At 41.7% G+C, this 13,984-nt stretch overlaps 2 protein-coding genes across 13 annotated transcripts in view; one reads left to right on the top strand and one right to left on the bottom strand.

Annotated features, from left to right (window-relative positions):
• Nucleotides 1-2,729, bottom strand: part of TIGD4 (tigger transposable element derived 4) — a 49,335-nt gene extending 46,606 nt beyond the window's left edge. For 3 of the 5 annotated variants that reach the window (XR_005370901.1, XM_038559039.1, XM_038559040.1), the window contains exon 1: nucleotides 2,477-2,701. The gene's annotated coding sequence lies outside the window, so the exon portion shown is untranslated. Of the gene's footprint in view, nucleotides 1-464; nucleotides 554-2,476 lie in introns of those variants that run through there. The other 2 variants (XR_005370902.1, XM_038559041.1) reach the window with 2 other exon arrangements.
• A 109-nt stretch (nucleotides 2,730-2,838) lies between these two features.
• ARFIP1 (ADP ribosylation factor interacting protein 1) overlaps nucleotides 2,839-13,984 on the top strand; it is a 137,917-nt gene continuing 126,771 nt past the window's right edge. For 2 of the 8 annotated variants that reach the window (XM_038559045.1, XM_038559048.1), the window contains exon 1: nucleotides 2,976-3,105. The gene's annotated coding sequence lies outside the window, so the exon portion shown is untranslated. Of the gene's footprint in view, nucleotides 3,106-13,984 lie in introns of all 8 variants that reach the window. The other 6 variants (XM_038559050.1, XM_038559042.1, XM_038559044.1 and 3 more) reach the window with 6 other exon arrangements.

Here is a 13,984-nt window from a genome sequence, read left to right on the forward strand (position 1 = left end):
AGTATCCTGTAACAAAGGATTTGTTTCCAAAGAATTAGACTGTGCAATCATTAACTAAATATGTCTCCATGAAAAGGGAACCGATGTTGGAGAGTGATAAAACTACTGTGACGTTACCAGAATTCCCCTAGAAAGGATGTAAATGTAGCACCTTTTTCTTTCTCTTGAGGAAATCATATTTATAAGCAGCATACAGTATTCAACATCTAAAGCAAAGAAAAAAGGTTGCGTGTACATTTAATTCACTAAGAAGAGAATAAAATAATATTCTTTAACCTTTGGGCCCCTTTCCTTCCTGGTCAATATATGAAATACAGGCATCAGAGTTCCCACAAGCCAAGTGAACAAATGGCACCTGATTTTTCAAAAGCTGAATAATAACTAATAGCAGTACAAAGGTAAATTGGTAGATAATCCCCATGTCATAACCATACATGGCAGACAACTATTACCTTTTTTCTTACCTCTCCAAACACAGATGCCAAGTTTTTAGAGAAAAGCAGTAATCTTCTATTCTTCCTAAAGAGAATGGGCAGGCAGAACTCCCCAAACTCTAGGGCAAAGAAAAAAAGAGAGGGGGGGGGGGGGGAGAAAGGAGAGAAGGCAAGAAGGAAGGAGGGAGGGAAGAAAGGTAGGTAGGTCTCCATCTAAGCAGGGTTAGATTTTAAAGAAGGTCTTTCTGTCAGCATAAAAAATTTCCCCCAAATTAGAAAAATACCAGCTACTGCTTCCTTTTTCCAAAATAAATCACATAGAGTTTCACTGTCTTCCATCACCAGCTGAAGTAGCTGCCAGTGTTTTCTTCAAGTGAACTTTACATTCTAAGTTTCCTCGGAGCAGCAGAAATCATGGGAAGACGAATCCTGTGTGTAGCCCTTGCACAGGCATGAGGACTAAGCATGTGCAGTACCAGAATCACACTAGACTGTAGTGCCTAACATGATAAACAGCACCTCCCGCAAACAGAAATTAGCACGAGTTCCAAGCAGTTCTGAATCCATCAGAATCTCTATCAAAAAACATCAGCAGCTGCAAAGGAAACCATCCAGCTAAGGACAAATAATTAATGCAAGTGTCCACCTTTCCAATGTAAGAAACACCTGAGTCTAACAATTTAATAGTCAGACTGACTCTAATAATGCTAAGCATCCCCAAACTCAAGAGACACCTGGCAGGAATCCTAAAGGTGCCAGCCAACTCAACCAGTTAAGTACAGATCTTTTAAGCACCACTGAGCACTGCCATGCACCTCCTTCCAACTACGCTTCAGAAACCAAGAATAACTTGTATTTGGCTACTAAGTTCCATTCTGTTCCCCTACAGGAAGAGCAGTAATTATTCTGATTGGGATCCTTTTCTTATAACTGAGAAGATTAACAGGATGGCTTTGAACAGAAAAGTCCACAGAAGACTACAGTCCTGAAGTTATAATTTAAGTGAACTGGCACATACATTTGCTCTTTTGGTTAAGGACAGAGCCCCTTAAGATGAGGGTCCTCTATACACAGATTCATGTTTTGAGACTTCAGTACTGTTTTTGTCAGAGGAAGTGTGAGAGCTCACACTTGGAGAGCTCAGCAGATAAATATGGTTATTTACTTTTGAAACGTTTGTGTCCTCACGGGTGTTTACCGTTCACGGACATGGGGGAAGATATGTGTCCAGGGATGCATGATTCATTGTGCTCCAACTCCCTAGAATTTGTAAAGGCCGACTTCTGTCTTTGGGCGCTTGGCCATTAAAAATGTCTCATCACTTGTAAGACAAAAGCAGATGAGAGGTACGATCTAAAGAAGAGTAAATCCCACGGGATGCACAGTTACCCTTCGCACTTCTACAAGTGAAATGGCTGCAAAAGTGAGCATGCAAGGCCGGCAAAGGAAGGGCAGTCCAGGACCTTGATGAGAGATGTCCGTGGATGCAGCGACTGTAGGTTCTGTGTGCAAATGAGCTTCAGGTCTGTGTAGCCCCCCGGCTCAGCCGCACCTTCCCTCACTCAGGGCCGGGGACGGGCGGGGATCCACAGCGCAGTGCGGGGCTCAACTTAGCAAACTACAAAAGGGCTCAGAGAGAAAGGAGTGTTCCGCGGTTGCCGTACCCGGGGCAGCGATCTACTTAAGAAGAAATGGGGTTGAGCAAATCAAGAATAAGAAAACAGGAGCAGGAAGGAGAAGTGTCGGGGATCCAGCGGCGCAGAGCGACCACAAAGGCAGCAAGAGCTCAGGGAAGCCGCGCCGGGGGTCTGGTCCTCCCGAGCAGGGTGGGCTGCAAGACGTGGCCGCAGCGGGGCGCTCCAGGCACTGGGGAGGCGAGGGTCGGGCGCCCGCACCCCGCATTCCCGCATCCTCCCCCCGCCCCCCACGGGGCTGGAAAAACTTTCCACTTGCTCTCCGGCAGCTGAGGAAGCAGCTCGGCTCTCCTGCGATATGCGTGGCGGCGAGCTACGTGCACCTCCACCCCCCCGCCACCGGCTCACCGTCTGCTGGGGGGACGCCTAACGCGTGAAGCTGGGGTGCGTGAGTGAGAAGCAAGGGATGCTGAGGGCTCCGGGAGACCTCCGACCACTCAAGCCCGGGCCCGCGCGCCCTTCCGCAAGCTCCCGGATCCCGCAGGTGCATCAGGAGCCGGGCGCACGCCCCTCGGCGATCCGGCCGCAGCCAGCCCATTACCCGGGCAACAGCGCCCGCGGAGCCCCGGATGTGGTTGCTAGGGCCGCAGCGGGGGGGCGGGGCCGGCTCCGGGCGGGGGCGGCCCCGAGGGAGGCGCGCTGGCACCATCGAGACGTGGCCGGGCCGCGCCGGACGGAGGGAGAGAGAGGCCGGCCGGGGCCCAGGACAACGCCACTTCCGGCCTCCTCACTTCCGGCTCCGCTGCTCTCGGCGCTGGGGCTGCGGGCCGGGTCGGGAGGCGGCGGGTCCGGGTGTCCTCGCGGTTGGTCGGCGAGAGGCTGTGACAGCGGCAGTCGCTCCCCGCCCCCGCGGATCGAGGTGCGTGGGGGAGGGGCAAAGGGAAAGGCCCAGGGCGCGTTTCCGCTCGCTTCTTGCCTGGCTTGAGCGGCCGCAGGGATAAGCCTCGACGGGCGAGCTGCCGGGTGCCCCCAGACAGGTGAGGGCGGAGCGGCCCGCGGGGAAGCGGGGGCGGGGGCGGGGGCGGACCTGCGCTAGGCACCCCCGGCCCGGGGCTGTGCCGTTGGGGCCCGACCCTCGGCGTCCCGCGGCAGCCGGCGCTCGGGGAGGGCTGGCCTCGCGGGCTGCGCTGCCCCCTCGTTGCGAGCGCCGGAGGGCAGGTCTCGGGCGGGCCGCCGAGGGGTCCGGGCCCATCCCCACCTGTGCGCCCCGCGCTCTGCAGCCCCTGCTTCCTGTCGGCCGCGGCGGGGGGCGCGGGGGCGCGATGGTCCCTGCGAGCGGCTCCCGGGCGGCGGCGCAGGGAGGAGCCCAGCGGAGCGCCCCGGCCTGGCTGCCCGGGGCCGGCGGGGAGGCTGGAGCTGGGGAGCGAAGTCGCGCAGCCTCTCCTCCTCCGTTCCTCCTTGCCAAGTTACTGTTTACGTGTCTAGGAAATGGAAATGCAAAGACTTTTTTTTTTTTTTAAAGGAGTTTCTAGACGCTCTTCACTTTTTACTTTATTGCTTCCTTTTTTTTAAATTAAGTTTCCTTCTTGAACCCTTTGATCTCAAAAAGTTTATAGTTTACGCTTCCTTCTAATCCTTAAGCCACCCCCCCCCCCCCTTTAGCATTTCTAACTCCTCTCTTTGTTTTCTCCTGGATTAAAAGAACGTGATTTCTCTAACTCGGTTCTTATTTTTGTTTTGTTTTGTTTTCTTTGCTCAACGTGACCAACACCCTCTCCTGACCACCACGTCTAACCTTCATTATCTGAGAAAATAGAAAATATTTCCAATTTTTCTTTTTTGAACGAACATCTCTGCCTCAGTTACTGGTATTCCTTTTCAAATTAATAAATCTGTTTGCCTTAATCCTGGGTTATGCCTTGGGGTCCACAGTCATGAGGGGTCTTCTCATCCCACCCCTGAAATTGTGTGCAGAATTTTGAGTGCGTTGGGGGAGAATGTCCATTTAAAGAAAAAAAAAAATCACATCCTCAAAGGAGACAATACAGTCTCCAGATAGATTAAAAACCATTCCTTAGCGGCTTGTTCATGTTAATGACACCTTTTTTTTGTGTTGCTATTATTTTTACAAACTGTAGATAGTTTGTATTGGGAGAGTAGAATGCAGAGATTCTAGCTTTACACTGAAATCTCTTAACTACTTCAAAACGTCACTGTTTCTAAATTCCATCCTAGACCTAGAGAAGGAAGTGAGAGTGCCAGTTTATTAGTTCCTGATTTGTGGTTTTGAGGTTTCTTTTTAGGGATAGCTGTTTGTGGCCAATGCTGTGGAGATCCAATGGGTTTATAAATTAATGCATTTATGTTATTACTTAATACATATTAAATATCACCAAACTAGTAGGTACAGTTCAGATTTAAAAACTTTAATTTTAGTTGTCCTTTGCTTTCATTTTCCTGTTTTATCACTTGAGATTTTGGCTTTGCTAGGAATGGCAAATAAGATGCTTCAGTAGTGTAGTTCTTCAACTTTTGATATGTTACTGCTTGTCATCCCCTTTCCCTCTCTATATTAGGTATTTTAATGATTGTTCTTTCATGTAAATAAGTTAGTATCCCTCCCAACTTACTGTGAGTTTAGAGTATGTACTTGAACTTACCTATTTGGTTGCGAAGGTTTGGCACTTGTTTCCTAGAATGTTAGAACTTGAAGAGACCTATACAGCTTATAGGGTGACCAGATTCTTCTCACAAAATCAAAAAAATTTCCTGATGTCTAGGATCCTCACTTGGAGAAGCAGAAAATGTAACTTTATGAAGAGTAGATTATCCTGAATTAGTTTCTTTCTAAGGTAATGACAAAGTCAGCACATAGGTTATATTTGACGCCATACCAACAGTTAACATTTGTTTGCTTATCGTGTGCCAGGCATTATGCTAAGTGCTTTATGTGATTATCTCGTCTAATCCTCGCAGCAACATTAAAAGGTCGCTAAAATCTCCATTTTTATAGATGAAGAAGCTAAAACTAAGTGATTAACTGAAGCCAAAGTAATCTGCTCAGGCACACTGGTGGAGCCAGGATTGAACGTAGGTTGTTTGACTCCAGACTGAGCTCTTAACTACTCTAGACGGCTTCTACCATATTTCCTTTACTTTATTTTTGGCATAAATTGCGGGTATCTTGGCTTACTTCCTATCAGCTATTACATAGTTTTCCCCTTATTAATTTTCAGTAGATGAACACCTTGTTGAATGTCATATCTAAAAGTCATGACAAAAAGAAATGAACTTGACGAAAGTCTATGGAGTGTTTATTTGGTAGAGTTTTCCCATGGGGATGGATATAAAGTCTGTGTGTATGTAGAGTGTGTGGGTGTATTATGACATGAGAAGTGGAAAGTGAGAAAAAGGTTTTAAGTAATAAACTTGACTTTGTAGCAGAGTCTGGAGGTATAAATACATCCAAGAATGATAAATTTGGGATGGAGTAAGGAATTCAGGATGAAGGAAGGAATAAATTCAACAGGGAATTTTTTTTTTTTTAAGATTCATTTATTTATTTTGAGAGAGAGAAAACAAGAGGGAGGGATAGAGGGAGAGGGAGGGAGGATCCTAAGAAGACTCCACATTGGGTGTGGAATCTGACTCAGGGCTCCATTTCACGACCCTGAGATCATGACCTGAGTGGAAACCAAACAGTCAGATGCTTAACTGGCTGCACCCCCCCACCTGGCACCCCTCAATAGGGAATTTAAGATAATATGGCTATGGATGAAAAAACTAACAATATATGTACAGACTGGAAAGAGCAGTTGCACATAATATGAAAGATGATGACTTAGGGACCATGACAGTCTGAAAGTCAGATACGCACCAGCATTAGTTCTAGGATGTATGAAAAAAGACTATAAAACAAAAGAATCTGAAAGTAATCTTGTTATGTTTGGTCTACTAGCTTCAGGCAGCCATGGAAGCCACTGAACAGCTCTTGCAGATTCTCAGCTATTGTCTACAAAAGTATTATGTTTTCTTTTTCTCTTTTATTCCTTTTCGCTTTTTTCTTCCTTCTCTTATTCTCCTCTTCATAATTTTTAAACCTTTGTCTTAGGGTGGTTATAGGCAGCTGTTGCTGGAAATAGCTCAAATCTTTTGTGAAAATATGGCAGTATCTTTGCTATATTCTCATCTAAAAGTGTTTTTTTGTGTGTGTGTGTGTGTTTTTTTGTTTTTTTGTTGTTGTTGTTTTGTATGTCTGTGATAGCATTGGACTAACAGCTCCGTAATGTTTAGGCTTCCCTTCTTTTAGGGAGCTCTGATGCACTGTTTTTGAAGCAGGATCATAAGAACAGAGGAGTTGGTAATAAGGCCTAAATATCCAGAGAGAGGGTCAGTTGGCCAACTCCAGTTTCTGCTAGGATGAGATAGTATTTTAGGCAAGGTTTCCAGACTTTTCTGCATCATGGCACACATAGAAAATTATATACTTGTATGCCAGAGTATAGCCTGGCTCTCCCTGGCTCCCTGAAGGCTGAGGGAGGAGTCAGTATTTCAGCACATATATAATTCACTCTTGGCACACTGGTGGGAAACCTTTGCCTTAGAGAAGAGGAATATGTTACTCTTTGTTTAATACCTTCTGTTTATTTAGTGTATAATAATTTACAAAGCACATTTCATTTTAGTTTTACTCCAGCTATATCAAGTAGGTGGTGAAAAAAATATTACCATGTTAGAAATGAAGAAATTAAGATTTTTAGATAGTGATTTGTATAAGGTCATGTACCTAATAAGGGATGGATCAGGAATTCAAATCCCAGGTGGAAAGAGTCCCTGGGGGTTAAGTCAGTGGCATGTAATCTCCAGGATGACCAAGACCCTATCGGTTGAGTTTGAGTGCTACCTTCAGGGCATCTAGGATAGTGATAGGTACAGAGAAGTCCATGATAGTCGTCATTTATTAAGTGCTGTTCTGGCCAGGCACTGTGCTTTATAGATGCTATATATTAGATATTCTTATTTCCTATTAACAAATAAAGAAACAGGTATAGAAACCAAATAAAGAAACAGGTATAGTAGTAGTCACCCAAGCTATAAAAGGAGGAGAATCACAGACTCACAGCCAAAGTTGCTCTACTCCAGAGCTTGTACTCTTTTCACTATAGTGATAAATGATTTCTGACATTGTAGGGTAGAGATTGGGTTCCAGTTAAAGTGTGTGACATTGGTGGCAAAAGGTGATAGTGATAGTGGTAAGGGAAAGTAGGCAAGTGGACTATTAAGTGTCTATTTTTGGCAGTTTTGAGCTTAAGTTGTAGACATGGTGGCTGTCTTTGTATTTTATTTTATTTTATTTTTTATAGATTTTATTTATTTATTCATGAGAGACATGGGGGAGGGGGGCAGAGACACAGGCAGAGGGAGAAGCAGCTCCACGCAGGGAGCCTGATGTGGGACTCTATCCCCGGTCTCCAGGATCACACCCTGGGCTGAAGGCGGCGCTAAACTGCTGAGCCACCTGGGCTGCCCAGTGGCTGTCTTTTTAAAAGGATTCCCCCCCTCCCCCAAAAAGAAGGATTTCCAAGGTGTTTGGAGATGCAGGTGGGATAGAAGAGTGAAGTAATAAGACTCAGTTTTTTATTGGGCCGTTGGTGTTTTTTATTGGGCCCCACATCGGGCTCCTGGTGCATGGAGCCTGCTTCTCCCTCTGCCTGTGTCTCTGCCTCTCTCTCTCTCTCTCTCTGTGACTATCATAAATAAATAAAAATTAAAAAAAATATAGTCCTCTTCATATCTGACTAAGCATTAATTATAGATTGTTTCTTAAAGGTAGATTTACAAATTATTTTTATTTGTTCTGTATTTCTTAATTTATATGGCATATTAATGACTTTTAAAATAAAATATTTTAATTACACAAGTACTACATATTCTTGAAATTAAAATTCAAATAATATCATAAGCAGACGGAATGAAAGTTCCTAGTGCTCTAATCCCTCTATCATCCATACCCACTGTCAGTTAATTCACAGGGTAACTGCTGGGGATTAGATGGAATAGATGAGGAAGCTCTAAACCAGTTCTGATACCATAGCCACTGGCCACATGTGGCTATTTAAGTTAATTACAATAGGATTAAAAATTCAGTCCCTCAGTCACATTTCAGGTGCTCAGCAGCCACGTGTGGCTAAGTGGCTACTTCACTGGATAGCACAGGTATAAAACATTCCCAACATTGGTCAGCCCTGCTAAAACTTTAAAATATTATATAATTAGTGACATAATTGCTGTACTATTGAACCAAGATTTAAAAAATCTCTGTATTCCCCATGGTGCCTAACATTTTTTGTTTTAGCTGATGGAAAACATTACTGCCATATTCTCTCATGGCTTTTTGTTTTAACTAAATCCAGATGGTCAAAGTCTAATGTTTTTCGAGGATACTTGGGGATTAGAGTTAGCTGCTTTTCTAGGATAAAGATGACAGCTTTTCTGAGGTTGTGTTTTCTATCTCCTCTGAGCTCTAGACCTGTATATCTTGCTTTCTAGTTGGTGCCCTCTCTTGAGTGTATTAAAAGTATCTTAAATACAACATGTCTAAAACTAAATTGATTTCCCCTTCATGCCCCCCCCCAAAGTTCATCCTCTTTCTTTGTTCCTTATTTCATTGAGTGTCTCCATTATCTTTCCAGTTGTAAAATCCAGAAACTAGATCGTTCTTAATAACTCCCTCTCCTGATTACATCCAGTCTGTCAACAAGTTTTATTAATCTTACTTTCCTAATATCTTTTGAATCTGTTTACTTCTTCCCATTTCCACTACCACCACTTTAGTTTGTTACCATCATCTTGCTTGAATTTCTACAATTGCCCATTCTTGTCTGCCCACTTCTATTCTGGCCCCTCTCTAATCCATTAACCATCCTGAAGGCTGGTTTATTTTGAAACACACATCTGATTCTCACTCTTCTCTCCTCCTCCCCAATCTTTCAATGGCCTCCTGTTGCTTCTCAGGTAAAAATAAAACCCCTTAACAATTGTTAACTCATCCTCATCCTCCAGCCTCATCTTTTACTGTGTTCTGCTTACCTCTCCACTACAACTATGCTGGCCACCTTTTTAGTCCTTTGTACTTGTCTTGCTCTTTGCCTTTACAGAACCTTTGCACATGCTTTTTTTCTCCGTGTCTGGATCACTTCTTTATATTTCACTTTTTGTTAGCTCCTACTTATACTTCACACTTCAGCAGAAGTTTTGTTTCCTGAGGGAATACTGTATAACCTCTCAGATTAGATACTCTAACTCCCAGGTCATACATTTACCACAGTTACAATTTACATTTTGTGTGTGACTATATGATTCTCTTTCTCTTCCATTGCCTTCAAACTCCATGAAGATAGGGGCCAAATCTTATTTTCTTTTTTGGCTCATCTTAAATCCCTATGACCTAGCCTTAGTACCTGATACCTAATTTTTTTTTTTTAAGATTTTATTTATTTATTCATGAGAAGACAGAGAGAGGGAGGGAGAGAGGCAGAGACACAGGAGAGGGAGAAGCAGGCTCCATGCAGGGAGCCTGACGTAGGACTGGATCCCTGGTCTCCAGGATCTGGCCCCAGACTGAAGGCGGCGCTAAACCGCTAAGCTACCGGGGCTGCCCCTAATACCTAAATATTGATTGAATTTCGAAGTAGATGTCAATTCATGAAGTTTTATAATACAGGATTTTGAATATGAATATTTATAAATATAGTAGTTAAAATAGTTAAATTGATAGTTATACTGTTCTGTAAGTGCATGAAAACATCATATATGATAACTTATATAATATAAAATATAGCACAGGACTCTTAGATTATATTATAATAGTTTTAGATTTATAGAATTATTTTAGAATAGTTTTAGATTTTTAGAATTATTGGAGGGCAGCCCTGGTGGCTCAGAGCTTTAGCATCGCCTTCAGTCCAGGGCGTGATTCCAGAGACCCGGGATTGAGTCCCACGTCAGGCTCCCTGCATGGAGCCTACTTCTCCCTCTGCCTGGGTCTCTGCCTCTCTCCCTCCCTCTCTGTGTCCCTATGAATAAATAAATAAAATCTTAAAAAAAAAAAAGAATTATTGCAGATAGTGTAGAGATTCCTGTATATCCCCTGCCAGTTTCTCCTATTATTAACATATGCATTAGTATGGTACATTTGTCACAACTCTTGAACTCTAGTATTCATACGTACTAATCTGTGTTCAAATTCCATCAGTTTTCTCCTAATGAACTTTTTCTGTTCTTGGATACCAAATTAGATTTAGTGTCATGTGCCATCTTGGTTTTGACTGGTTCTCAGACTTTGATTTTGATTCAGGTTGATAGTTTTGAGAATTACTGGTCGGGTACTTTGTAAACTTTCCCTTAATTGGGATTTATCTGATGCTGTTCTTAGGATTAGACTGGGTAATGTGTTTTGGGGAGGAAAACCCACAGAGGTAAAGGGACATATTCATCATCCATAAAGAGTGAATACTCAGAGTGCCTTACCACTGTTGCTGTTAACCTTGGTCACCTAGCTTGAGATAGGGTTTATCAGGTTTGTCCTCTATAAAGTTACTCTTCCCCCCATTTTTGCATATTGTACTTTCTAGAAGAAAGGCACTATTATATGAAGTACATGGTTAATGAGTAGTTGTATTCTCTATCTCCTTAATAGTGGAGTTTATGTGTGAATTTTTTGGAATTCTTCTGCAAGGGAAATTCATCTTCTTTTATTAACTGAGTCAATCATTTGTTTATTTTTTTAAAAAATATTTATTTATTCATGAGAGGCACAGAGAGAAAGAGGCAGAGACCCAGGCAGAGGGAGAAGCAGGGTCCATGCAGGGAGCCTGACATGGGACTCTTTCCTGGGGCTCCAGGATCACGCCCCGGGCCAAAGGCGGGCGCTAAACTGCTGAGCCACCCAGATGTCCCTAATTTGTTTATATAAATATTGACTCCTGGATATTTACTTTACACTTTGACTTATAATCCAGTACAACTTTTTTTTTTCCCCCACACAGATTGCTTCAGCTTTGGCCATTGGGAGCTCTTTCAGTTGGTTTTTATATTCCTTTGACATATCCGCATCATTGTTAGGATTTTGTTGTTTTGTTTGGTTTGTTGTTGGTGGGGTTTGTTTTTGTTTTTGTTTCTATTTTAGCACATCTTTTACTTTCTGGCACTATAAGATGTTCCAGGCTCATCTGTATTTCCTGCCCCAGCCCTAGAATCAGCCATTTTTCCAAGGAGTGCTGGTTCCCTTTATTGGAGAATGGTATAAGAAATCAATGTCTGGGAACTGTGTGTGCTCATTCTTGTTGCCGTTGCTTCTAAAAAATATACACCAACTCATGTAATGCATATATTTATAAATATTTTATATGTAACAATCTGTATCTATGTTTAAGCTATATTCTTAGATTATTTACTCTGAACTTTTTTCCACTGAAAAATATTACCTGTGAACATTGAGGGGCTTATTTTATATAGTTTTGGAATTTAGGAACAGAATTAAAGTACTCCAATTCTTTTGGTTCTTGGTTGGCCTTACTGCTAATATTCTGGAACTCAACTAGTCATCTATGAAGAATGAGGCTGCAATACATTAAATAATTGAGATTTTATTTACACCCAGTTTTCTTTTCAGAGCTTAATTTACTTTTGAGAATTCTACCATTTTACTTCTCATTAGTTTCTCTGTAACACAATCTGAACGGGGAAAATAAGACTTTTAATTTTATTACTTGATTAAAAATTAGTAATGATGGTAGAGATGGGAATAGTTGAATATTGATTTTTTTTAAGTTTATTATTTTTTTTTAGTAATCTTTACACCCAGGATGGGGCTTGAACTCATGACCCCAATGAACAGTTGCATGCTCTTCCAAATAAGCCAGCCAGAAACCCCTGAATATTGATTTTTAAATTGTTTCCCATTATTACATGTAATTGAGAATTAACTATATTTTGTCAAAGCTTTCTGTTTTTTAATTATCTAGACTGATGTGTTTATCCTTTAGTGTTAGACTTCTAGTCTTTCACTCATTGGCATCATGAAAACTAAATTCAGTGTTTCTTTTCTGGTATCCACAAAATCTTTTGTTTCTACTTCCGGTATCCTGACAAATCTAGTACAGTACCTTCTGGCTTCTCTTTCTTGGTTCCTAGGAAGAATCTAAATGCATTTAAGTATTGTAGGGTATAGAATTCTCCCTAATTAAATTCCAGTTAAAGTTCTTATGTAATTTCCCTCTACATAGATCTAGTTTATTCAGTTTATGGAAATTAAAATGTGATTTTATTAGTTTATGGAAATTAAAATGTGATTTTAATAATAAAATAAAAAACCACCCCAAGCAGTTGGATGAATTATAAACTTTAGGTGATATTATTTATGCACTTTTTACAAATACTAATTAATAATTAACTTTATAGGTCATTTGTTCTTATACTCATTAGTTAATGAATACCTCTGGCTGATTTATAGAAGTAGAGCCCCAGAGATGACTTGAGGCATTTTTGGCCTGCAGTACAAGTTGGCATATGAGACCTGAGCATTAATGATAGTTTTGTAATAGTGATTTATCATTCTGTTTCGAAAAGTTTTATTTTATTTTATTTATTCATTTGAGAGAGAGAAAGGGTGCAAGGGGGGGCAGAGAAAGGGGGAGATAGAGGTTCCCCACTGAGCAGGGAGCCTGAAGACACAGGGCTCCATCCCGGGACCCTAGGATCATGACCGGAATGGAAGGCAGATGCTTAAACGACCAAATCACCCAGGGCCCCTTTTTTGAAAACAGTTTTTAAAGATAACTGAATTTATGTAAAGATCAAAAAACACACTACTGGGCACCTAGGTGGCTCAGTGGTTGAGCGTCTGCCTTTGGTTCAGGTCATGATCTTGAGGTCCTGGGATCGTGTCCCACATTGGGCTCGAGTCCCACGGGGAGCCTGCTTCTCCCTCTGCCTATGTCTCTGCCTCTCCGTGTCTCTCATGAATAAATACATCCATAAAAAAAAATACTACTTAAAAAGTACAAGTCATTAACTTTTTAAATCTTTTTGTTCCTGTGTATATTAGTTATGAAAGTTGCGAACAAACTTCGAAAAAAAATGTGAAGAAGGTCAGAGCATTTCAAGAATATGATTAAAACACAGATTTAGTACCTATCTTTGTAATTCTCAGAAATTTGATTTCCTGTTTCCCCTATATGCCTGGGGTTATTTGGCCTTTTCTTGAGCTGAATGATAATGATATATTTTCCTATTTGGTGCTGCTGATAAACACAAGGGAGCAGATAATAACTCCTATTTCTTAAGAAAGTAGAAGACAGCAAAAGTGAATTGCCTTAACTTTCTTCTGTTTTCCATTCCGCTCTACTATCTCCAGGGGTTCTTTCCTCCTCTCATTCTTCCCTCAGTGGAAGTGATTTCCTCCTTTTATCTGAGGGCAATTCTTCTGCCTTTATTCAGAATTTCTTCCTGTTTTTAAAAAACTTTAATTTTGATCTCATTTTAGACTTGCAAAAATAGTATAGTTTCTTTATATTCTTCATCTCACTTTCCTGAATGCTAGCATTTTACATGACTATAATTATCAAGAATAGGTAACTAACGTTGTAATATTACTAACTAAACTACAGACCTTATTAGACTTTAACCAAATTTTCTACTGCCCTTTTTTCTGTTCCAGGATCCTACCTAGGAAACATGACATTTTTAAAGAGTATGGATTATTTTGTGGAACATACATGTTTGTGTTAGTCCAATATTTTCTCATGATAGGACTGAGCTTATGCATTTTTGGCAAGTATATCAGAAAAACAAAGTAGTGTCCTTCTCAGAGCAGTGTTTCAAGGGAATTATGATGTTTTGTGATTACTTGGTTAA

Source organism: Canis lupus, chromosome 15 (assembly GCF_011100685.1).
Source record: "Canis lupus familiaris isolate Mischka breed German Shepherd chromosome 15, alternate assembly UU_Cfam_GSD_1.0, whole genome shotgun sequence".
NCBI lineage: Eukaryota > Metazoa > Chordata > Mammalia > Carnivora > Canidae > Canis > Canis lupus.